Source organism: Puma concolor, chromosome C1 (assembly GCF_028749965.1).
Source record: "Puma concolor isolate L17-30 chromosome C1, mPumCon1.1.hap2, whole genome shotgun sequence".
NCBI lineage: Eukaryota > Metazoa > Chordata > Mammalia > Carnivora > Felidae > Puma > Puma concolor.
This window is the reverse complement of record NC_141674.1, coordinates 125,768,996-125,791,923: the sequence shown is the minus strand read 5'-3', so window position 1 is coordinate 125,791,923 and position 22,928 is coordinate 125,768,996. Positions and strand designations below refer to the sequence as shown.

The following is a 22,928-nucleotide window of genomic DNA, read 5'->3' as shown; positions in this document are numbered from 1 at the left end:
TCCAGAGGCCTGAGTTCACTTCTGTCAGCACATCTGCAGACCGTTCACTCACCCTCCCGTCATGCCGTGTGTGGTCATGCCGTCTGTGAGGCCCCTGGGTGGGCTCCACTGGGGGGCTCAGTCGGGGAAGAGAAGTAAAATCCATCATCCTCATAAAGAGCAGTTGTGGTGGCTGCTGGAAAGGTGGTGGCCAGGTGACAGGTGAAACGGGACCTCATGAGAACAAACAAATTTGAACACAGAAGTAGAAATTGGGAGTGTAATAGGATGCGAATGCAGGACATGTGAGAAGGCAGCTCAGGCCCGCTTTCAGCCTGGGTGGGGCTGTGGCCTGGGGGCCTGAGTCGTAGCACAGGAACCCTGCAGGTGGGCCAGGCCTGCCTCAGTGACCCCTTCAGAATAGGAGCCTCCCGGGCCCGTCCAGCCACCGCCATGGGAGTGTACAGGGCTCCATACATGGAGACCTGACTGCTGCTGCAGCTGTCCATCCTTCAGGGGGCAGTCCCTGGTAAAGAACTTTCTCCACTGCCTCCTTGGAAGGGACCTTTTCTCACATTGAGAGTGAAAGTACCACACATCAAGAGGAAGAGGTGCCAATGTCACCTCCCGTTAAGGGGATTTATAATGGAGCTCCATTTTTCACCAATTTACAGACAACTCCTGGGCTCCCGGCTTGTAACTCGGTCAGCTCTGCTTCAGTGGGCACGTGAGCATTTCTCAAAGGCGTCCCTATGGCCCATTGTTTGGGGTCTGGCCTTGGAACAAAAAAGGTTTTGTGTGCTCGCCACAGTGTGTGCCAGGACTAAAGTGTTTCACTCTGTCCCTAGAGGCCAACCTTTCTCTTTCTCTGTCTTCTTCCTGCCTCCCTTTTTCTTTCCTTCCTTCTTTCCCTATTTCCTGACTCCTCTCTTTCTCTCTCTCACACACACATTAAGCTCTGGTCTTGAGAAAGCAGAAGAGAAATCTTCTATCAGGTAAATGCTCATGGCATCAAACGCATTTCTACTGAAGATTCAGACCCCTTGGATATGCGCATGAAAACAGTTGATTCCTGAGCTGAAATGAGTTTCTGCAAGATCTGTTGTTAAATGACAGCCAAAACATGCTTACTCGTTTTTAAGTTGGCCTTCTGTGTGCTCACTTAGTGCTATCTCATGTGATGAGTTTATTCTCTTGAGAACCGTGTGTCTGGACACATCCTGTCATGGGTCCCCTAAGAGATTCCCACCTCACCAGCGACGCATAAGCAGAGTGGCGTTGTTGGGACCAGATGGGAGACCCAGCCAGTGAAGCTGAGACCCCGCCCTCCAGAGGTCTGACAGAAGGCGGCTTCTACTCTGACTCTTCAGACATCTTTTGGCATTCCCTCACCTCACCACGGGGTGTGTGACTGATTGGCTTTAAAACCGTTGCTAGGCATGGATAAGCATATTGGATTCTTCCCAAAAGGCAGTGAGAAAGCCCCTGTGCCCTCCCCATTTCTGATTTCATGCCCTCTGGGGCAGTGGACAGGGTTTCCAGGCAGACGCATATGGGGATACTCGTGAGTGCCAGTGTCTCACCCTGGTCCCAGACATGGAGGGCAAGAGGGGCCTCGCTGGGCTTCCCAGCATCCCATGTTCCCATAACTGCCACTGCCTTTCCTTCTCCTCTCTCCTCTCAGACTCTTCTCCTTCTCAATCAACACAGTCACGGCCAGACCTGCCTTGAAGTCAGTGAAGTGTGTCTTATATGCAAGATAATGTATGCATTATCCAATTATTTAGTGTGCCTGGCACTCAGCGGGGACTCCGTTCAGTGCTTCTCTTCTGCCAAAAGTCAGATGGCACCCTCCTGTTGCCAAGCTAAATTCACAGATTCCCCACCAAGACATTCCATTTTGCTTCTCTGCACTCGCCCATTCACTGGGTCGGTGAGGCAGACCCCTGGTGGAGAGCCTGCGAGCCTCTGCCCATCTCTGCCCAAAGGCGGCAGTAATGGACCTCCATGCTTCTTCCTACAGGGGTGTGAGGGCCTCAGTGCTTTTCACACAGCCCCTCACAGACCCCACTTCCAACAACCCTGAGTCTGCATATAAGGTGAGATACCTGCCATCTGTTGTGGGTTGAATTGTGTCCCCTAGAAAGATATGTTTAAGTCTTAACACTGAGTTACCTATGACTGTAACCTTATTTGGAGAAAGGGTCTTCACAGATGTAATCAAGTGAAGATGAGGTCCTACTGGATTGACGTGGCCCTCAGTGCAATGATTGGTGTCCTACAAAGAGAGGGAAATCTGGAGGCATGCTGACACACAGGGAGAAGAGCATGTGCTGACCCGGGCAGAGTTGAGGTGATAGAGATACATAAGCCAAAGATGGCTGCCGACCAGCAGAAACTAGGGAGAGGCAAGGAAGGATTTTTTCCCAGAGTCTTCAGAGGGAGCACAGCCCTTGATTTTGGACTTCTAGCCTCCAGAACTGAGAGGAAAATTGTTCTGTTCTAAGCCACTGAAGTTGTTATAATTTGTTTCAGTTGCCCTGGGATATTAATACATGTACATCCTAGCCAGACTCCTATGCACCAGGTACAACTTGCCAGCCACTTATTTGGGGGAGTCTCCACCTCACCCACTTTGGGAGGTCCAGCGGGGATTTGGGGGAAAGTTGCCCACCATGTGCAATTTAAAGCAATGAGGCCCTTTTTGTCAGGGAGAGAGTTTCTTAGGCCAGACCCATTTCCTGTCCACCACTGGACTCCTAGAGTTGTGACAGCCACAGGACTAAGGTCGAGCTGTGCATCTTAGGGAAAGGCCCACTAGGTCTGCCTCACATTAAGCGCTTTGAATTAGAAGAGAAGAAAAGGAACTTTCTCAAAGACGTTTGGTCCAGCCTGGTTCATCAATTTAGGGCTCCATATAGGACTTTGGAGAGAGGCATAAAGTTGCCAGGAAAAGGCTTAAGTTTTCTAGGAGATCTTTGGAGCACGGTTGTCCCAAGAACTTGCAGTATGTTATGCATTGTGTTGCATGTTGAAGATGAGGTATTTCTGGCATAGAAATATAGTAAATAGCGCTCCTGTGGCACTCAGCGCCAGGCACTGTTAAATTGCTTTGCAGATATTAACTCATGTAATCCTCACGACACCCTGGTGAGCTAGGTACTCATTGTCTCCATTAAAGGGGTGAGGAAAGGGCACAGAGAAGCTCAGTAACTTCTCATAGGCTACCCAGCATTATAGGTGATAGAGCAGAAAATCTCCATTCACAAAGTCTGATTCCTGAAGTTGTATTCTTCTTTTATTTTATCACATTTTTTTTTTAGAGTTTATTGATTTTGAGAGAGAGAGACAGCATGCATGAGCAGGGGAGGGGCAGAGAGAAGGGAGCAAGAGGATCTCAAGCAGGCTCTGTGCTGCCAGTGCAGAGCCCCATGCAGGGCTCGAACTCATGAACCGTAAGATCATGACCTGAGCTGAAACCAAGAGTTAGACGCTTAACCAACTGAGCTACCCAGGTGACCCCTGAGTTTGTATTCTTAACCACAACACCACTTAGGGCCCCTTTCCTCACAATTTATCCAGATGGGTGAAGTCAGTTTTACATCACTGGACTCCAGACTTCCCTACCCACTGGTGCTCTGCAGCATCTCCAGAGATGAACGCGCTTGGAGATAAAGGACTGATACCAACTGTCTGTGATGATCCTGAGCAGTAAGAGGGGCAGGCAGGGGAGCCAAAGATGGAGTCAGGGACAGCCCTGGCTGCCTCTCCCAGGCCAGTGGTTCTCAAACTTCAGCATCCGTCAGAATTACCTTGAAGACTTGTTGAATCACAGGTTGTTGGGCCCACCCCCATAGTCTCTGATTGTGTAGGACTGGGGCGGAGGGACTCAGGCCCAAGGATCTGCATTTTCTCAGGTTTCTGGGTGACGCTGGTATAGTTAGTCTAAGTGCTACACTTTAAGAAACATTACTTTAAGCTAATTTCCACTCTGCTGCGGTGGAAGCTGTAGTCAGCTCCTTAGATAATCACAGAGACAATATACTGAGATCTTTGATGTGGTTTTTCCCAAGTATGCTATTGGTGACTCATTTAGGGGAGCTAAATTATCAAGCGGCGATTTTTGTGAAGATGAGCAAATTGAGCTTCCCAGTGGCTGTGTCCTCAGGGGTTCCTGCCAGCAGTCCTCTGTCTCTCCTCCAGCGGAATGAGAGGGAACTGGTTCACATTTTGCACGAAGGATGTTAAGGTAAACCTACCGCAGAGAAGGAGGAATTCTCCCTGGTCCAAAATGATTTAGGTCTAATTCTCTCTTGGGGCAGAGGGATTCCCAAGATTCCCCCTTCCCGCCCCTCCATCCCTGAAGTCTGTGATGATATAAGCCATGTGTTTGTTGATGCTTCATAGTGGTTCCAGTTGGTATAATGGCCTTACCCATTTCTTCCTGTATGTCCTGTAAGCTCCCCAAAGTGACCCCATGTTAAGCTTCTGTTTCCATTTTGCCCTGGAACCCACTTCTCTGGTTTCTCTCAGTTAATATGAATAGTAATGAATATGCTAAAAATTTGGAGGTCACCCTTGACCATTTCCCCTGCATCCAATATCACGGTTTCCCCAAAGTGCTTGTCCATCCTTCTTCATTCCATGAGAGCGTGTCTCTATCCTGTCTCACCTGGGCCATTGCAAATGCTTCCTAAGTGCCACCCCTGCCTTCTATGCTGCAAATGTCACCCCCTCATCACTGCTTCCAGAATGACCCATAGAAAACTGGGCGTGGCTAACTAAGGTCCCAGGCAAACCTGCCCACATACGCTTTTATATGGCCCACAAGCTAAGAATGGTTTGTATATTTTTAAATGGTTAAAAACAATCAAGGGGCACCTGGGTGGTTCAGTCAGTTAAGCATCTGACTCTTGATTTTGGCTCAGGTCATGATCTCATGGTTTGTGGCTTGAGCCCTGTGTGGGCTCTGTGCTGACAGTGTGAGGCCTTCTTCGGATTCTCTTTCTCTCCTTCTCTCTCTCTCTGCCCCTCCTGTGCCCTCTGTCTCTCTGCCTCTCTCTCTCTCAAAAATTAATAAACGTAAAAAAAACCAAAAAACAATTAGAAGAATAACATTTGGTTTCATGGAAAATGATATGCAGCTCAAGTTCCATTGTCCATACATAAAGTTTTACAGGAACACAGCCGTGCTGATTAGCTTGCAGATCGTCTGTGGCTGCTCTCATTGTCCATCACAGAGATACATAGTTGTGATAGAGATGGTATGACCCACAAAGCCTGCTGTGATTACTACCTGGCCCCTTAGAGAAAAGATTTGGTGACTCCTGGCCTTGCAGCCCTTCTGTGGTACTTCCGGGGCCTCAGGGTAAAGTTCAGCTTCCTTACCGCGGCCCACCAAGACCTCCCAAGACCTCCACTATCTGTCCCCTTCCTATGTCTTCTGCCTCACCCCCCTTGGTTCCTGGTTTTGCAAACTTAAATGCCATCAGAACCCAGGCTGGCAATGTTAAAAAAAAGACACACAGCGGCAGTCAGGGTAAGTTAATACAGTGGTGCTGAGGCCCTGGATGAACTGGACGGTGCATGCCTCACTAAAAACATTCAGTAAAATAGAACAAAACAATACAAAATGAAAGCCGTGTGAGCCACAGGGCATCCGGTTCCACCATGAGGCTCCTTGTCTTTCTGCTTTTGACCTTGCTGTCCCTCAGCTGGGAGTGCCCTTCTTTCTATCTTCATCTGTTCGACTCTTGCTCTCCCCCAGGAGTCATGGCTTGACCGTGTTGCACAGAAAGTTGGGTTTGATGTCCCTCTGGGCCTCTGGGATTGTGTCTGTCACAGCATAAATTCCTTCGCCTTGAGAACATTTATTTACTCTTTGGTTTCTGCCATAAGTCTCTTGGCTGCTTGAGGGGAGTGTTTTCTCACTCAGCTTTTATACTCAGCGTGTGTTTGTAGAATGAATGAACGAAAGTATACATGAGGAAATGAATTAACTCAGTGACTCAGCAGAATCCTGTGATCCTCACAGAAGAGTGAAGTGATGCAAAGTATCCTCTTTATGGCTTCAAACAATTATATTGTTTTTAACCCCTTTTAAGCTTCGTCAGTGTCCTCAGATTTGATCCAACTTGTCATCTCTTTACAACACCCTATAAGAGGGGGTGCCTGCGTGGCTCAGTAGGTTAAGCGTCTGATTCTTGATTTCGGCTCAGGTTATGATCTCACGGTTCATGAGATCGAGCCCCGTGTCAGGCTGCGCTGACAGTGTGGAGCCTGCTTGGGATTTTCTCTCTCTTCTCCCTCTGCCCCTTCTTTTCTCTCTCTCTCTCTCTAAATAAGTAAACAAACATTAAAAAACACACTCTATGAGAGAAGGAAGGTGGGAAGAATGATCTCTGTCTTGTAAAACATAGGAGCAGCAGAATATGGTCTGGTGATATCAGGGGAATCAGATAGCTAGAAATTCCTTCCTTTTACGTGGCTCTTCCGTTCAGTTGCATCTCACTAAAAGTGGATTGAGCACCTGCTTTGTTTTAGGCACTCCACTAGGCCCCAAAGATCCAGAAAGGAACAAATCACAGTCTCAGACTCCAGGAGGTCACAGTTTAACTGGGTAGACAAGCTTGTCCATCTTGTGACAGCAGCAGGCGAGGGAGCCTCAAGAGAAGTGAGAGGTTTCAGGAGCCAGGTGGGCACACGTACCTGGGAGAGAGCAGGGGAGGGACTTTTCTCACTGAAGTTGGGTGTCTCTCCCCAGCCTTCAGACTAAGAGATCTGTAGAGTCAGACACTCCCTATGCTGGAGATGGCACTAGCCCCCACCCGTCTCATCTCTACTGAGTCACCAATAACTAACCCGCCTGAATCTACTAGCCTCATCAATGCATCACAGAAGGGCTGGCCCCACATGAAGTGGCTGTACTGCAACCCTGAGGGAGGATATGTTTGCCAATTGTAGATTGGAGAAGATTTGGGTAGGAAGAAAGTAGAGCCTGAATACATCGCCTCATCTCTCCATAAGGCTCTGCGTGGGTCTGGGCTCCTGGCTGGACTCCCAGGAGGGAACCCGCCTGGGTGCACACTGCACATGCACAGGGGAAGGCAGCTCAAGAGTTTGTCTGAGACAGTACTGAAGGCTGCTCTGGGCTGTGCCATGCTGTACCCTCCACGTGTGGCAGGTCATTTCATCCTCACATCGCCCCTGTGCGGGCAGTCCTGTCATTGGCTCTAGTTCACAGAAGAGGAAGCTGGTGCTGGGAGAGATAAATGAACGTGGACAAGGCTGGAGGGTAAATAAGTGGCCGGTTGCCATACCATAACACCCAAATGGTAGTCCCTGTTTCTGGGGTTCCCCAACCTCTGGCCAAAGGCAAAGAATAAAAATACTGCAGGGAGTTCTTGTAAATTAAATTTTTAGCATCATCTTAATCAGAATCCATTTTAAAATTTGGGGCACCTGGGTGGCTCAATTGGTTAAGCCTCCAACTCTGATTTCGGCTCAGGCAGGTCATGATCTCGAGTTTATGGGTTAAATCCCCACATCAGGCTCTGCACTAACGGTGTGGTGTCTGCTTGGGATTCTCTCTCTCTCTCCTTCTGTCTCTGCCTTCCTCTGCTTTCTCTCTCTCTCTCTCTCAAAAATAAATAAATAGGGATACCTGAGTGGCTCAGTCGGTTAAGCGTCTGACTTCAGCTCAGGTCATGACCTCACAGTTCATGAGTTGGAGCCCCGCATCAGGCTCTGTGCTGATAGCTCAGAGCCTGGAGCCTGCTTCGGATTCTATGTCTCCCTCTCTCTCTGTCCCCAACCCCCCGCCCCACCCCCCACATTCTGTCTCTCTCTCTCAAAAAATAAACATGAAAAAAATAAAAAAGAAACCTTAAAAAAAGAAAATTTAAAATTGGGGAGGGCATTAAAATACCCTTTGTGTGTATGTGCAGTAATGATAATAGAAGCTACCAGTCCCTGGTTCTGAGGTGTATCCTATTGCTTTTTGACAAAATGTTTTCAGGAAATTCCCAAGTCCTGGACCCCTCATCCATACTACACAGCTGGTCAGGCCACCTTCTCCCTTCTCTTTTGTGAGGATGGCCAAGAAAATGATACACACATGTATGTACGTACATACACACAGTTGTATTTACATACAGACGCCTATGGAGTAAGCTGAAACATTGAATAAATCTTGAAAAGAAGTTCTGGGCTTCCCTTGTGGATTGTGCTTCAGCTTTGTCCAGAGCTAATCTACTTAAAATTATGGTAGTAATGATTGTTTATCTTATAACCACTGTGAACTATACAATCTTCCTCAGGGAAGATAATCCAGGGCTCGGCTGCCCACAGTTCACAGATGTCATTGGAAATTATTTCCACACGAATGACTCAACTGCTTTCTGCTTCAAAGATACTGTATATTTTGCCTCTTGGGGCCTGGACTGAGGTTGAGAACAAGGCTTAACCCAAATGAATCCCCCTTCAGTTCCTGACACAGCTGGGTATGTTCCTACAACTATAACGTTAAGTCTCAAAATGGTTGTATTTCAGACAAAATGGAAACATAAAAAGCACTTTTCATGAAAACCTAAACACAGAATCTTATCTCAAACAAACAATTACAGAAACAAATGCTCTCCTTTTATTAAAGGTCATGGGAGGCAAAGTGTATTAGGAAGAAAAATCAAGGATCCTTTTCTAAAAGTAAACAGCTTTTAATCTACAAATTCCTGTATGTGTTATGTGACATCAGACCAATGATTGAAAGTGAAAAATTCAGTGAGCAGTTTGCTTTGTGGTATCGAATTGTTGTTGGTATTCTAATGAATTGTTCCCAACACTGTGAGCCGGAAAAGTCTAAGGTGTACATGAAGTCAAAAACTTGTTTTCCAGTTCTTTGCTAGCAATTCTGGGGTTTGACAGGGGATGGAGAAAAGTCCAAGAGCATAGCAAATGAGGAAGAGATTCAGAAAGGAGAGATATAAGTATGAAGGCCTTAAGCCTTAGCTGACATTAGGTGTGGTACAAAGAAAGAAATGCCTTCGCGTACAAATAACTTTTATTTTGCCTCGGGCTGACCTGAAACTCTCCTTCTCTGACTAGTGCATGGTAGCTCACTGGCAGGAAAGCCTGCTAGGTACATTTGAGCGTCTTGGGTTTGAAACCATCTAAACATCCATCAGCAAAGAACTGGTTAAATAAAATGGGGTGCATATGTTCAAGAGAATTCTATGTAGACAGTCTATATGGATATGAAAATTATGCAAGGTATATTGTCAAGTAAAAAATGCCTTATACCCATATAAATGTGTGTGTAAAATAACACTGTTTATATTTTTAAAAAGAACAAACCTCTGTGTGCAAATGATTGACCCTTTTTGGAAGGACATAGACCACACAGGTAGCAATAGATAATTACCCTTGAAGATGTTTCTGAAGTTATTGGAGTGAAGAGAGGTGGTTTTTTGTTTGTTTTACTTTTGTCTTATACTCTTCTGTACAGTTTGAAAAAATTAAAAATCCCCACTGTAAGCCTATGTTACCTGGGCATGGGTGTCGTTTCTGAGATGGCTTCTGTGACACGAAATGTTCTGGGCATCTGATCAATTTTCAGGGTCGATGAGATGACAAAAGGTGTGGTACAGGTAACAGTTCTCTGCAGATTCCAAAGTGGGTTCCAGGGCTTTTCTTGTCTTTCTTTCTTTCTTTCTTTCTTTCTTTCTTTCTTTCTTTCTTTCTTCCTTCCTTCCTTCCTTCCTTCCTTCCTTCCTTCCTTCCTTCCTTCCTCCCTCCCTCCCTCCCTCCCTCTTTCTTTCCTTCCTTCCTTCCTTCCTTCCTTCCTTCCTTCCTTCCTTCCTTCCTTCCTTCTTTCTTTCTTTCTTTCTTTCTTTCTTTCTTTCTTTCTTTCTTTCTTTCTTTCTTTCTTTTCTTTCTTGTGTAGCCCAGGAGCCCTTCATCTGAGGGTGATGGAGCCTGGTGCCAACAGTGACAGTTGCAGCTGAAATATTCCCGAAGCCATTACAGAGGGCCGTGACTTCAGGCTGTGCTTCCCTTCCTGCCTCGGACAACTGCCTGGAGCCCGCACTGCTCTCCCCCTCCTTCCTGGAAACACGTGGGGCTGTGTTCGGACGCAGGGGGAGATGCCTGAATTATCTGGAAAGGGGAGGAGACAGCAGAGCTGCCCTGGCAGCAGAATGGGGCAGCTGTTCTCTGAGACACGTGACTTCATGAAGCCTCGGTTGGCAAACACACCGCCTCATCAGGAAGGGAAATCCAGCAATCCAAATGCTTTATGAGGCCCCAAACTTAGCTCACACTGTTTATTTGGGCTCTTAGTTTAATGTTGATCACTGGGATCTAAATAATGATTCATTGCCCCACCTGACACGCAGTCCTACTTTATCTTCCAAGAGGGGTAGGAAGTTCCCGCCAAGTGGGTCTTGGCTCTATTACAGCTGCTTGGCAGTCTGGGCCCCAGCACAGGAAGGACACAGATTCAGAGAGGGAGACACAGACAGACAGACAGACATACACACACACACACTCACACTCACAAATACATTCACAAACCACTGTACACACTTGTAACACACATGCCTCTCACACCCACACAGCTCACATACTCACATGAACACTCACCCACACTCACACACTTACACACGCTCCCACACTCATACAACACGTGCTACTCATTCAAACTTACAACATATAAGGGGTGCCTAGGTGACTCAGTAGGTTGAGCGTCCAACCCTTGAATTTGGCTCAGTTCATCATCCCCCAGGTACATGGGTTCAAGCTCTATGTCGGATTCTGTGCTTATCATGGAGCCTGCTTAAGATTCTCTTTCTCTTTTGGGGAGCCCGTAAGGCTCAGTGGGTTTCAGTTCAGGTCATGATCTCTCAGTCTGTGAGTTCGAGCCCCACACTGGGCTTGCTGCTTTCAGCACGGAGCCCACTTCAGATCCTCTGTCTCCCTCTCTCTCTGCCCCTCTCCCCTGTTCTCTACCTCTCTCTCTAACAAGCAAAGAAACAACCTCACAGCATATATAAACGCTCACACACACACTTCCTACACACTCACAGTGCCATATACTTTGTGAAGAAATGCTCAGAAACAGGAGCATGGATCAAGAATTCTGCTTTATTAAGGCAAAACAGGGGCACCTGGGTGGCTCAGTCGGTTGGGCGTCCGACTTCAGCTCAGGTCACGATCTCACAGACCGTGAGTTCGAGCCCCTCATCGGGCTCTGGGCTGATGGCTCAGAGTCTGGAGCCTGCTTCCGGTTCTGTGTCTCCCTCTCTGTCTGCCCTTCCCCCGTTCATGCTCTGTCTCTCTCTGTCTCAAAAATAAACGTAAAAAAAAAAAAAAAATTAAAAAAAAATAAATAAAGCAAAACAGTCTCTGCCTCAGTGAGTTGAAGGGCTTGGCAAAAAGAGCGGTAGCAATGCCTTAGGCAATGGTGTTGAAAGATACATGACAATTCACAAAGTGAGAATTTTCCAGTTCCTCCTCCTCTTGGGTTGTTACCGCCCTGAAGCTGGGTTTGGTGGTTCCCCTTGGCTGTCAGGATCTGCTTTCGACCCTCCCCACCCTTAGTCAAGCACACCACAGTTCACTCAAGGTGGTGAAAGAAGAGGATAGGGATAGGGAAGAAGAAAGCTGTGCTGCTCAGCAGGTCCAGCCAAGTGACACTCCTTTGAGAACGTTGTGGAGTTAAGGGCGGTGAGGCAGGGCAGGGCACAAGGAGGAAAGCAGGAGAAGGATGTGCGGTGTGCCCCTCCATGGGGACTTGACAAGCTTAAGACCAGCCTGCCCATGTCCTTTATAGTGCACATTGACCTGGCCTTGTTCTGGTAGCTGAGAGCGACCCAGTGAAATTTCTTTTATGTGCGGAAATAAGGTCAGCTTGAGTCTTGTGTCCATTAGTGAGTCTCTTCTCTTCCTTCAAGGTGTAATGTTTTTGCCTCTTCTTTCTCCTTGAGGCTGTCTGCCCAGCACTGGTAGGCAGTCAGTGACTATTGAACGAAAGAATGGCAGCCTTCCTGATGCAGTGGTCCAGGTATCTCTGTATGGCTCTCTACATACATATAAAGGGGCTTTGGCCATCTGGTGAACATGAAGAAGATTATAATGTGCCTGAACATTACCTCACTGTCTGAATATCTTTTCTTCTTTATTCATGTGTACTTCCTTGGTGATCTCATCCAGTCTCACGGGTTTAAATACTAGTTATATACTGACAACTCCCCAATTTAGATCTCCATCCAGTATCTTGCTTGTGAATCCCAGGCTTGTATATCCAATGGCCTTCTGGACATCTCCAATTAGATGCTTCATTAGGCTTTCAACTTGACATATTCACAAAAACTCCCAATTTCCTATTGAAACTTGCTTCACCTGAAGGCTTCCCCCTCTCAGGAAAGGTAACTCAATCGTTCTGGTTTATCGTAAGGAGAAACCCTTGAATTTATTCATGGCTTTTAAATTTCTTTTCACTGCTATTTACTTCATTGGACTGACATTTGAAGTATATCCCAGAACTGAGCACATCCTAATGCCTCCACTGTTCTGGTCAGAGCCACCCATCACATCACTCTTTGGATTACAGAAAATGTCCTATCTGGTGTCCCTGTGTCCTCCTTGACTTCTCTGCAGTGCATCTTTCCCCAGTAGTCCTGGCATTTCTTTAGAAATGTAAGCAGGAAATGTCAGCTCTCTGCTCGCAAACCACCAGTGGTCCCACATCTTGCTTCATGTCCAAGCCGGAGTCCTTACCTTGTCTACAACCTTGATCTCCATCTCCACCACCCAATCTCATTTCCTACCCCCAGTTCCCCTAATTCCCTCAACCCTGTTCTACCAGCTTGTTGCCATTCTTTTCCAGCCCAGAAGATTATCATCTCAGGAACCGTGCTCCACTGGTCCCTTTGCCTGGAACATCTGTCCCTAAATATTCTTATGGTTTTCTTCCTCATTTTTCTCAAGTTTGTTCAATGTTCTATATTAGAGAGATAGTCTCTGATCAACTACATCACCTCCATCTTTGCGGCTCCGAGTTATTCACCACAACACTTAACAATACTATACATGTTATGTCTATTTTTTTGTGTTTTTATTAGTTTTTTAAATGTTTATTTTTGAGAGATAGAGAAAGTGAGAGAGAGAGAGAGAGAGAGAGAGAGAGAGAATGAGTAGGGGATGGGCAGAGAGAGAGGGAGACAGAAAATCAGAATCTGACAGCACAGAATCTGATGAGGGGCTCAAACCCACAAACTGAGATCATGACCTGAGATGAAATGGGATGCTTAAACTTCTGCACCACCCAGGCGCCCCTATTTTTTATTTGTTTATTGCCTAACTTATCTTCTTCTAGAATGTGAGCTCCATGAGAGTAGGGAGTTTATGGGTTTTGTTTTCTTCTGTACCTCTATTGCCTAAAGCAGTGTTTGGCTCTCAATAGGTCTTAAGTAATTTTCTGATGAATGGAGGAAGGAAGGAAGGAAGGAAGGAAGGAAGGAAGGAAGGAAGCAAAGAAGGAAGGAAGAAAGGAAGCAAGAGACAGGCAGGGAGGCAAGGAGGGAGGGAGAAATGAGAAGGGTATTGTGAGTTCTTTTGGGCCCAAATCTAAGCATATCAGACAATGGGATTTTGCATTAGAGCAGTATTTCTTAAAGACTTTTGGTCACAGACCTTCAGTAAGAAATACATTTTACATTATGACATTGTTGACACATATAGATACAGATGTCTTTACCCCATGGTACACACTCTAGTTTCTATTCCTTTTAATTCCATTTTAGCATTAGCTAATTTGTTTCATTAACACAAAACTGGTCTGGACACCTTAAACTGATGTAATCAGCAATGGAATATACATTATGGTTTGAAAAACACCATACTAGAGGGACTGGAAAATTTTGATGGGGATGAGGGTTAAAATGCAGGTGAAGTACTCAATAATGTACACCATCCTGTGAATTAGTTAAATCAGCCTCCTTTCTTTATGAGATTTTGGCATTTTGGTTACAGTAGGGGAAGAAGAGGCAATTTTATTTATTTATTTTTTTTAATTTTTTTTTTCAACATTTATTTATTTTTCGGACAGAGAGAGACAGAGCATGAACAGGGGAGGGGCAGAGAGAGAGGGAGACACAGAATCGGAAACAGGCTCCAGGCTCCGAGCCATCAGCCCAGAGCCCGACGCGGGGCTCGAACTCACGGACCGCGAGATCGTGACCTGGCTGAAGTTGGACGCTCAACCGACTGCGCCACCCAGGCGCCCCGAGGCAATTTTAAAACACGGGTGCTTTGAGACAAGAGAGGCATGGGTTGCAGGTTGATAGCAAGGTGTTTTAAAATGAATAGAACTACCTTACGACCTAGCAATTACACTAGTAGGTATTTATCCAAAGGAAACAAAAATGCTGATTTGAAGGGGCACATACACCTCAATGTTTATAGTTGCACTATCAACAATAGTCAAAGTATGGAAAGAGCCCAATGTCCATCAACTGATGAATGGATAAAGAAGATGTGGCATATATATACACAATGAAATATTACTCAGTGATCAAAAAGAACAAAATCTTGCCATTTGCAATAACGTGGATGGAACTAGAGTGTATCATGCTAAGCAAAATAAGTCAGTCAGAAAAAGACACGTATCATGTGATTTCACTCGTGTGGGACTTAAGGAACAAAACAGATGAACATAGGGGAAAGGAAAGAAAAATAAGATAAAAAAAGAGTAGGAGGCAAACCAAAAGAGACTCAAATACAGAGAACAAACTGAGAGTTGCTGGAGGGGAGGTAGGTGGGGGGGGGATGGGCTAAAATGGGTAATGGAAATTAAGAAGGGCATTTGGGATGAACTCTGGGTGTTGTATGTATGTGATGAATTGCTGGGTTCTACTCATGAAACCATTACTATACAATATGATAACTAACTTGAATTAAAAACAAATGGTTTGAGACTAAAAAAAAAAAAAACAAAAAAAAACCCCAACAAAAAATTAAGATAAGATGATGTTAAAGGAGGATGTGGGATGGGGAGATGCCAGGAATACCTTTCCTTCTCAAGATTTAGGAAAGTTGGGTAGGGCCAGACTCTCTCCCTACGTTGACCATATTTCAAACTGGGACAAGCTCAGTTTCAAACCCTGTCTGGTTTTCCTCTGTCACCCTGAGGACTTTTCCCATCCTTCCTTTTAGGTGGAGACTGCGTGTACAAAATTTAACTGCTCTTCTGTCATCCATATGACTGTCTTTCCCAGGAAGATATAATTAGCGTTTGATTTTTCCATTCCAATGTTCCTTGCCAAACTGAAAGATGACTGAATATGTTGTACTCAGGTTATCTTCTCAGGAGCAGAAGTGAGGCATTTCAGTTGGTTACACAATGATTATTATCTGACACTGAGCCTTTATTATGTGCCAGACATTGTTCTAAGTAATTTACAACAACTCTATTAGATAATGGTACCATTAGTCTACAGATCTGCCTGTGATTAAGTAAGTTATGCAAGGTTACCTAGCTAGTAAACGGGGAGCCTGGGATTCAAACCCAGGCAATCTGGCTCCTGAGTTCTAGTTCTTGCACACTGCGTGTTCTTAAAAAATGTGATGACTGATATTGTGGTGAACTTGGTGCCAGCCTATTGCTTCATGAAGTGAAACAAGAGAACTCCCTGGGTAATGATGGTAGCCTAGTATGAGTCTTCACCCTACTTTTTCCTGGATTCAAATTTGATAAAAATACAGTTAGTCGAGGCTAAAAATTGATTCTCTCATTCAATGATTGTGAACTGCCTCTGAAGACCTCTATTGTTCCACCCACTAAGAAGTTAACAAACTATAATCTGAATGCCTTCTGCTGGTCATGCACTTTCCAGCTCATCACAGTCCCACCATTCTTTACCGTATCCCCACTCTGCTCTTCATTTGCGTTACCTCCCTAGTTCCTGAAGGCAGTTTGCACCTGTGGTGTGTGTGTGTGTGTGTGTGTGTGTGTGTGTGTGTGTGTGTATGTGTGTGTGGGTACATATGTGTATGTGTGTGTATGTGATATTGCTGTCTTTAAATGGGATCAAGTGTAAACTGACTTTACACTAGATCTTTTACCATGGTGTAGCCCCATCTGCCCACACCACCACTCTGAGAATTAAGAGATGCCGGATTGGGCATGGACTGGCTAGCTTTCTTCTCACAGTGCTTCACATCTAAGTGAGAGCACATGGTTCCCAATTTTTGGAGGAGAGCCCATTGGGAGCACCAGACCTTAAGGAATAATCTGGTGCCTCTTTTCCTGAAGCTGACATAATAGCATGTGATCCAATAACAACTGAGAATGGCTTATAAGGGAGGAAGTCAAGGTGATGGTGAACCACCCACATAAAGCATCAGGTCTTACAGGTGAGGGAGGGCAAGGAGGTAAGCCCCCAGGTCAAGTACACAGGGATTCAGGGATAGCCTAGGAATTGGAAACAGAAGGAAAGGAAGTGATTGAGGACTCGGTGATTGGCCTGCCAGTCACATGGTACCTGTTTTGAAAGCTTACTGGACAGTCTGAGACCCAGGCATTTAGATACCTAGAGAATGTTTGGCTTCAATTGGTCATTAATATTTAAGTATTCAATGGGGTCCTACTAAGGGTCTGAGTAAATTGTAACCGAATGAGCTTTTACCATTGAAAACCTCAGCACTTAATGAACTCTGTGCTAAAGTGGTTGAGGAGAAAATGCCAGATCTGCCTATTATCTTTAATATCTGTTAGTACTTAATCCCAGCCTCTTATAAGGGCCAACAGTGCTGGTTCTCACTTTTTCTTGTTTAATGATCAGCACCATGCCAAGATACTGTTTATGCCAAAACACATAAACTTGATGCCAGAATAAGAGATGGAAGGAGCTGGAGAAGTTCTTTTTCTCTAGAAATCGTTCACGATGAGGAAATTCAGAGCATAGACTGTATAGTCCAACAGATGGTTTGAATTCTTACTTTGATAATTTCTACCTGTGTGTATAGGGCAGATACTTAAACCCTCTGAATCTCAGTTTCCTCATTTGTAAAATAAGGTAAATTGTGCTTGTAGTCTATAGAGTTGTCATGAAAACTATTAAATGAAGTAACATATGTAAAATGATTAGCACATGCCTAATGCATATTATGCATTCAATAATTATAATTTTTATTATCATTGCTTCTTTTTAAAAAAAATTTTAATGGTTATATTTATTTTTGAGACAGAGAGAAACAGAGCAGGAGCAGGGGAGGGGCAGAGAGAGAGGGAGACACAGAATCCGAAGCAGGCTCCAGGCTCTGAGCTGTCAGCACAGAGCCCGATGCGGGCTTGAACTCGTCAACTGCGAGATCATGACCTGAGCTGAAGTCGGATGCTCAACCCACTGAGCCACCCAGGCCCCCCAATTATTATCATTGCTTCTTGAGGTGGTTGGCAAAAAATCTAAATAGAAGTGGTTTATGACCTATGAGAAAATGATATTTTGTAAGTTTTTTGCAATAGATAGTAAACAAAATTAAGAAACCTGGCTTGCATTCCCAGCTCAACCATGATGTGTAACCACTTAAACTGTCAGAGGCAGTGGACAATAGAATATGCAAAGGATGGGGGCGCCTGGGTGGCGCAGTCGGTTAAGCGTCCGACTTCAGCCAGGTCACGATCTCGCGGTCCGTGAGTTGGAGCCCCGCATCAGGCTCTGGGCTGATGGCTCAGAGCCTGGAGCCTGTTTCCGATTCTGTGTCTCCCTCTCTCTCTGCTCCTCCCCCATTCATGCTCTGTCTCTCTCTGTCCCAAAAATAAATAAACGTTGAAAAAAAAATTAAAAAAAAAAAAGAATATGCAAAGGATGGGCTTTGATTCAGAGAAGCATGACCTTGATCTGTATTTATTAGGTAATTTTGAACAAAATCACTTGTGTTTATAGACTTCTGTTCCCTTACCTGCAAAATGGGGATATTATTTTTTCCCAGGTTTGGTATAATAAAACACTATAACATCATTCCTAATATATCAGTGGTTTTTAATCAGTTATTTTCAATGAATATCTCTGTGTATTCACATGGATCTATGTTGGTGGTGTATTGCATATTAACTCATAAGTTTTAAGAAATGGCATCTTACTGGCATGCCTGGGTGGCTTAGTTAAGCATCTGACTTTGGCTCATGTGGTTCATGAGTTTGAGCCCTGCTTCAGATCCTCTGTCCCTGTCTTTCTCTGCCCCCTCTCTGCTTGTGCTTTCTGTCTCTCTCAAAAATAAATAAACACTAAAAAATTTGGGGGGTGCCTAGGTGACTCAGTCTGTTAAGTGTCCGACTTCAGCTCAGGTCATGATCTCACGGTTTGTGGATTTGAGCCCTGTGTGGGGCTCTGTGATGACAGGTCAGAGCCTGGTGCCTGCTTCAGATTCTACGTCTCCTTCTCTCTCTGCCCCTCCCCCACTCATGCTCTGTTTCTCTCTGTCTCAAAAATAAATAAACATAAGAAAAATTTTTTTAATAAAAAAATTAAGACATAGCATCTTATTGTTTAAATGTTTTGTGTACACACACACACACACACACACACACACACTCTGAAGTATTACAAAGCCGTAAAAAAGGATGCGATCTTGCCGTTTGCAACAAGATGGGTGGACCTCAAGGGTATTTGCTAAGTGAAATAAGTGAGACAGAGAAAGACAAATATCTTTCTTATTTAAAAAATTTTTTTTAAACATTTATTTATTTTTTGAGAGACAGAGAGAGTCAGAGCATGAGCAGGGGAGGGGCAGAGAGAGAGGGAGACACAGAACCAGAAGCAGGCTCCAGGCTCTGAGCTGTCAGCACAGAGCCTGATGTGGGGCTCAAACCTGTGAACCATGAGATCATGACCTGAGCCGAAGTCGGATGCTTAACCGACTGAGCCACCCAGGTGCCCCAATATCTTTCTTATTTTTAAAAATATTATTACAGGGGCACCTGGGTGGCTCAGTCGGTTAAGTGTCCGATTTTGGCTCAGGTCATGATCTCATGGTTAGTGAGTTCGAGCCCCGTGTTGGGCTCTGTGCTGACAGCTCAGACCCTGGAGCCTGCTTCAGATTCTATGTCTTCCTCCCTCTCTCTCTCTGCCCCTTATAGGCTCATGCTCTGTCTCTCTCTCCTTCAAAAACAAAAAAAAAAAACTGTAAAAAATAAATAAATAAAATAAAAATATTACTACAGAGAAATTTCTTATATATTAATCATTTTTAGCACCTGTGGGCAATTTCCTTTTGATGAATCCTAAGAAGTGCAATTAATAAGTCAAAGGATATGCCAAATCGCTTCCCAGAAAGGTTGTACCAGTTTACAACTCCTGTTAGCACTGCATATAGATGACTGTTTCACCATGATCTCATCAGTAGTGGCTATCATCCCAGATTCTGTTCTGCAAGATGATTTTGTCCACCAAAATTTTGTATCAGCTGACTGGAACCATCTTGAACCAGTAATGGTATATCCCTAGCCCAACCTCCTATGTGGTTGAGGCTTGGAAAAGTGTCTTTGGATTTTTGATTTTATACCAGATTGAGTGGACCAAGAGACTAGGAATCTGCTATTTGCTATAACAAAGAGTGAACCCAGATCTCTTTTTATCTTGTGGTAACTGAAAGACCATTGGCGACCTAGATTTCCACCATCTATAAAAATGGGGACATTTATGTCTGTCCCTTGGAGGAATTTTGAGTAGGACTTAATGGTGAGTGGATACATCTGGATGTCTGTAGAGCTGCACATGTTGCAACAAATCACCAGCTCATTACTCCTGTGTGTATTGGGGGATATAATTGTGTGAGAGCAGAGAATTACCTGGTGGTAGCACCTTTTAGGAGAGAGTCAGCAGCATGAATCAGAGCTCGCTGAAGTAGGAGTAGATTAAGACCCAGTGATTATTCGAGAGCATGTTTGCTCTCAGAGCAACCCTTCCACTCCCTCAGTTAGATCATATCAAGCACCAGCTTCACCTAGAATGGTGGTTCTCAAACTTTTCTTACATTGGAATCACCTGGGAGGCTGTTGAACTGCTGCTGGGTCCCACTCACAGAGTGTGATGCAGTCGAGGGGGGTAGGCCTGAGAATCTGCATTTCTGATAGACTCTCAGGTGACACTGATGCTGTGGTCCAGAGACCACATGTTAAAAATCACTGGTCTATAGGATCCCCTTGTAGCAGTTAGCTGTCATTAAATTAAACCACCACCTGCTGTGGATTTGTGTTTTTATTCAATGGGAGGCCACTGGTATTTGCATATCAGAAGCATTAAACTTCACCAAAAAGCCATCTTTTAATTATTTCTCTAGGACATGGTGTTGTGTCTTTGGAAAATGTAAATGAAACACACGGAGTATCCCTTTTCTTGGTCTGTATCTTCATCTGGCGTACACATGTTGTCAAATGTGTGTTGCGTGGGCATGCCTGGCATTGCAAGAAAAGAATATTTTCCAGTCAGTGTTAGAATTGGCCTCTGCTTTTCAATGCCCAGCTATCAAATTTAACAGTTATTTACAATGAAGAAATGGAATTTCAACTCCATTTCAGGCAAATGGAGGATCTCCTATTTCCAAGGGCATGTTTGTGATAACTATGGGTCTGAGTGGCGGGGAAAGATAAGAGATATTTCATAATTCCAGAGGAGCCTCAGCCCATAGATACCAAGCTGTGGTCATTGAGCAGAGAGCCGTTCAGTCCCATTCCAGGGAAATGGCTCCAATCCAGACACATGAGCAGGCTAGAAAGCAGGATTATTTAATCACCTGGACGCTCAGGCTTCCATTGCAGCTGTTGGAGGAACCTGTCACAGTTGGTTTGCTAAGGACCCAGGGCCAGATGCCTGCCCTGGGAGAATGCATTCCCAAACTAACACCTGGGCCTCAGGGCAGCCAGTGAGATCCCACAAGCAGAACAGAGGGACCTAAGTTAGCCAGTGGGTTCCAATAAAATGGGCTCACTCTCCATAGGAAGAATTTTGCACAGCAGAAAGTGGACCGGGAAAGGGAAGAAGTACAGACATCCAATTAGATAAGCATCTCTAGCCGTGTCTTACAAGCGTGTAGCATTTTGATACTATTCACCGGGAGCCCAGATGTATCTGAGACGTTTCCTTCCCGCGTTTACTTTTTAATTTTTTTAAACTCATATTGAAGACAGGAAAACAAATGTTCTCATTCAATACAGATTTATTTTAGCAGCAATGGAGGATTAACTTGGGATGAGGTCATTCCATGTGAAACAGAGTTCTGAAAAAGAGTAAGTGTTAGGGGCTAATGTGGATATTATTAAGTTCTTCTTGACTTAAATCATATGAGAAGGATGGGCAAGAGGAAGGGAGAGAGGAAGAAGGTGGGAAGAAACATGATGTCAACTGAGCTTTTTAATAACTGATTGCAAATTGTTATTGAGGTTAAAATTATTTCTAAAACTCTGTGTATGTGTGTGTGTGTGTGTGTGAGAGAGAGAGAGAGAGAGAGAGAGAGAGAGAGAGAGAGAGAGGTTGGTTTTAAACTATTTATACTGATTACACACTCTGGATGGGTCATATATTCATGTATTTGCACATATGCCTGCATCATGATCCTAAAAAATAATATCTATTATTTTTCATGATGTGATTGTGTATTCGGGATGCAAGCATCACATGCAAATGTGATCCACAATGTTCCCTTACCTCTGAAGACTTGCACACTGAGCATTCTAAGGTACAGAGAGGTGATTCAAGCTTGTGGGGGAAATGCTTACCCTGTCCTGGAAATAAACCATGCTGATTTGTTCTAAGTGAGTAAGAGGCTTCCCTGGGCCTTCAAGAGACAGCTTGCTTTAGACCCTGTGATTTATGCTGTACCGTAACTCTATTATGCTGGCTAAGGTAGAGGCAGCCATCCCCCCAAGTTATTAAAGCTGTTCATTTCTTCTTAGCACCCCATGGTGCACAGGGTTTCCATGGTAAAAGAGAAAATAGCTATTTTCCCTTCTGTGCATCTAGCATGGGGTTCGATTTTCCACATCCATCTGAATAATACACACAGCACAGAGAAACAGAGGTACAAAAATTTAGATCCTGCTTGACCAAAGACTTGGAATATTAGTAATTTGCAGTGTAGGATTTTTTAAAAATTTATGTATCTTCACCTTTTTCTCTTCCCTCCTACAGAGAGGTAGAAGGAAGAATGTGGTTTAAAAATTCATCCGAGAGGCAGCAATGACTGGAGTCATCCCAACTTAGCAGTAGCTTGTGGGCAAGCAAACAGGTCGCTAGGGGAAGCCAGAAAACTTTGGCCTCCTGAGTGTCAGGGAAGGAACCCATGGCTTGCACCTGTAACTTGTGACTGATGTGTTGTTGGCAGTGGGCTCACTGGTTTGTCTGGTTTCTCTGCAGCAGCAGAGTTGGATAGAAAAGGGAAAGACAACAATTTAATCTCTGTTTTTTTGTGTTGACATGTGCAGAAACCAAAAATACTTACGGTCTTGTTTATCCCATATTTCTGGGAGATAAAAGAATTGTTTTTACATGGTGGAACCATAATGGGGAGAAAAAAGTATATATATGAAACCCACTGGGATATAGACATGGAGGTTTGAAATTGGGGCTGAATGTATCTCAGTTTAACATAGAGGATTTCCAGGGCGCCTGGGTGGCTTAGTCAATTAAGCATCTGACTTCAGCTGAGGTGATGATTTCACAATTCATGGGTTCGAGCCTTGCGTCGGTCTCTGTGCTGACAGCTCAGAGACTGAAGCCTGCTTCAGATTGTGTCTCCCTCTCTCTCTGCCTCTCCCCCACTCATGCTCTGTCTGTCTCTCTCTCTCTCTCACTCAGTCAAAAATAAAGAAACATTAAAAAAAATAGAGGATTTCCTTATCTAGGGAAAAAGGAAGGTCATCAAAGTATTGATGTAGCTTATTGATGATGGAGGGT

General features: G+C 44.6%; 1 protein-coding gene and 1 long non-coding RNA gene across 3 annotated transcripts in view; one reads left to right on the top strand and one right to left on the bottom strand.

Moving 5' to 3' along the window:
• NCKAP5 (NCK associated protein 5) overlaps window positions 1-22,928 on the top strand; it is a 993,237-nt gene that overhangs the window by 64,140 nt on the left and 906,169 nt on the right. The gene's annotated exons all lie outside the window — the stretch shown is intronic.
• Window positions 3,256-9,720, bottom strand: LOC147578428 (uncharacterized). The gene is made up of 2 exons (XR_015255179.1): window positions 9,522-9,720; window positions 3,256-4,176 (listed from the first exon to the last, which is right to left on the bottom strand). It is a non-coding gene; the product is annotated as an uncharacterized LOC147578428 (long non-coding RNA).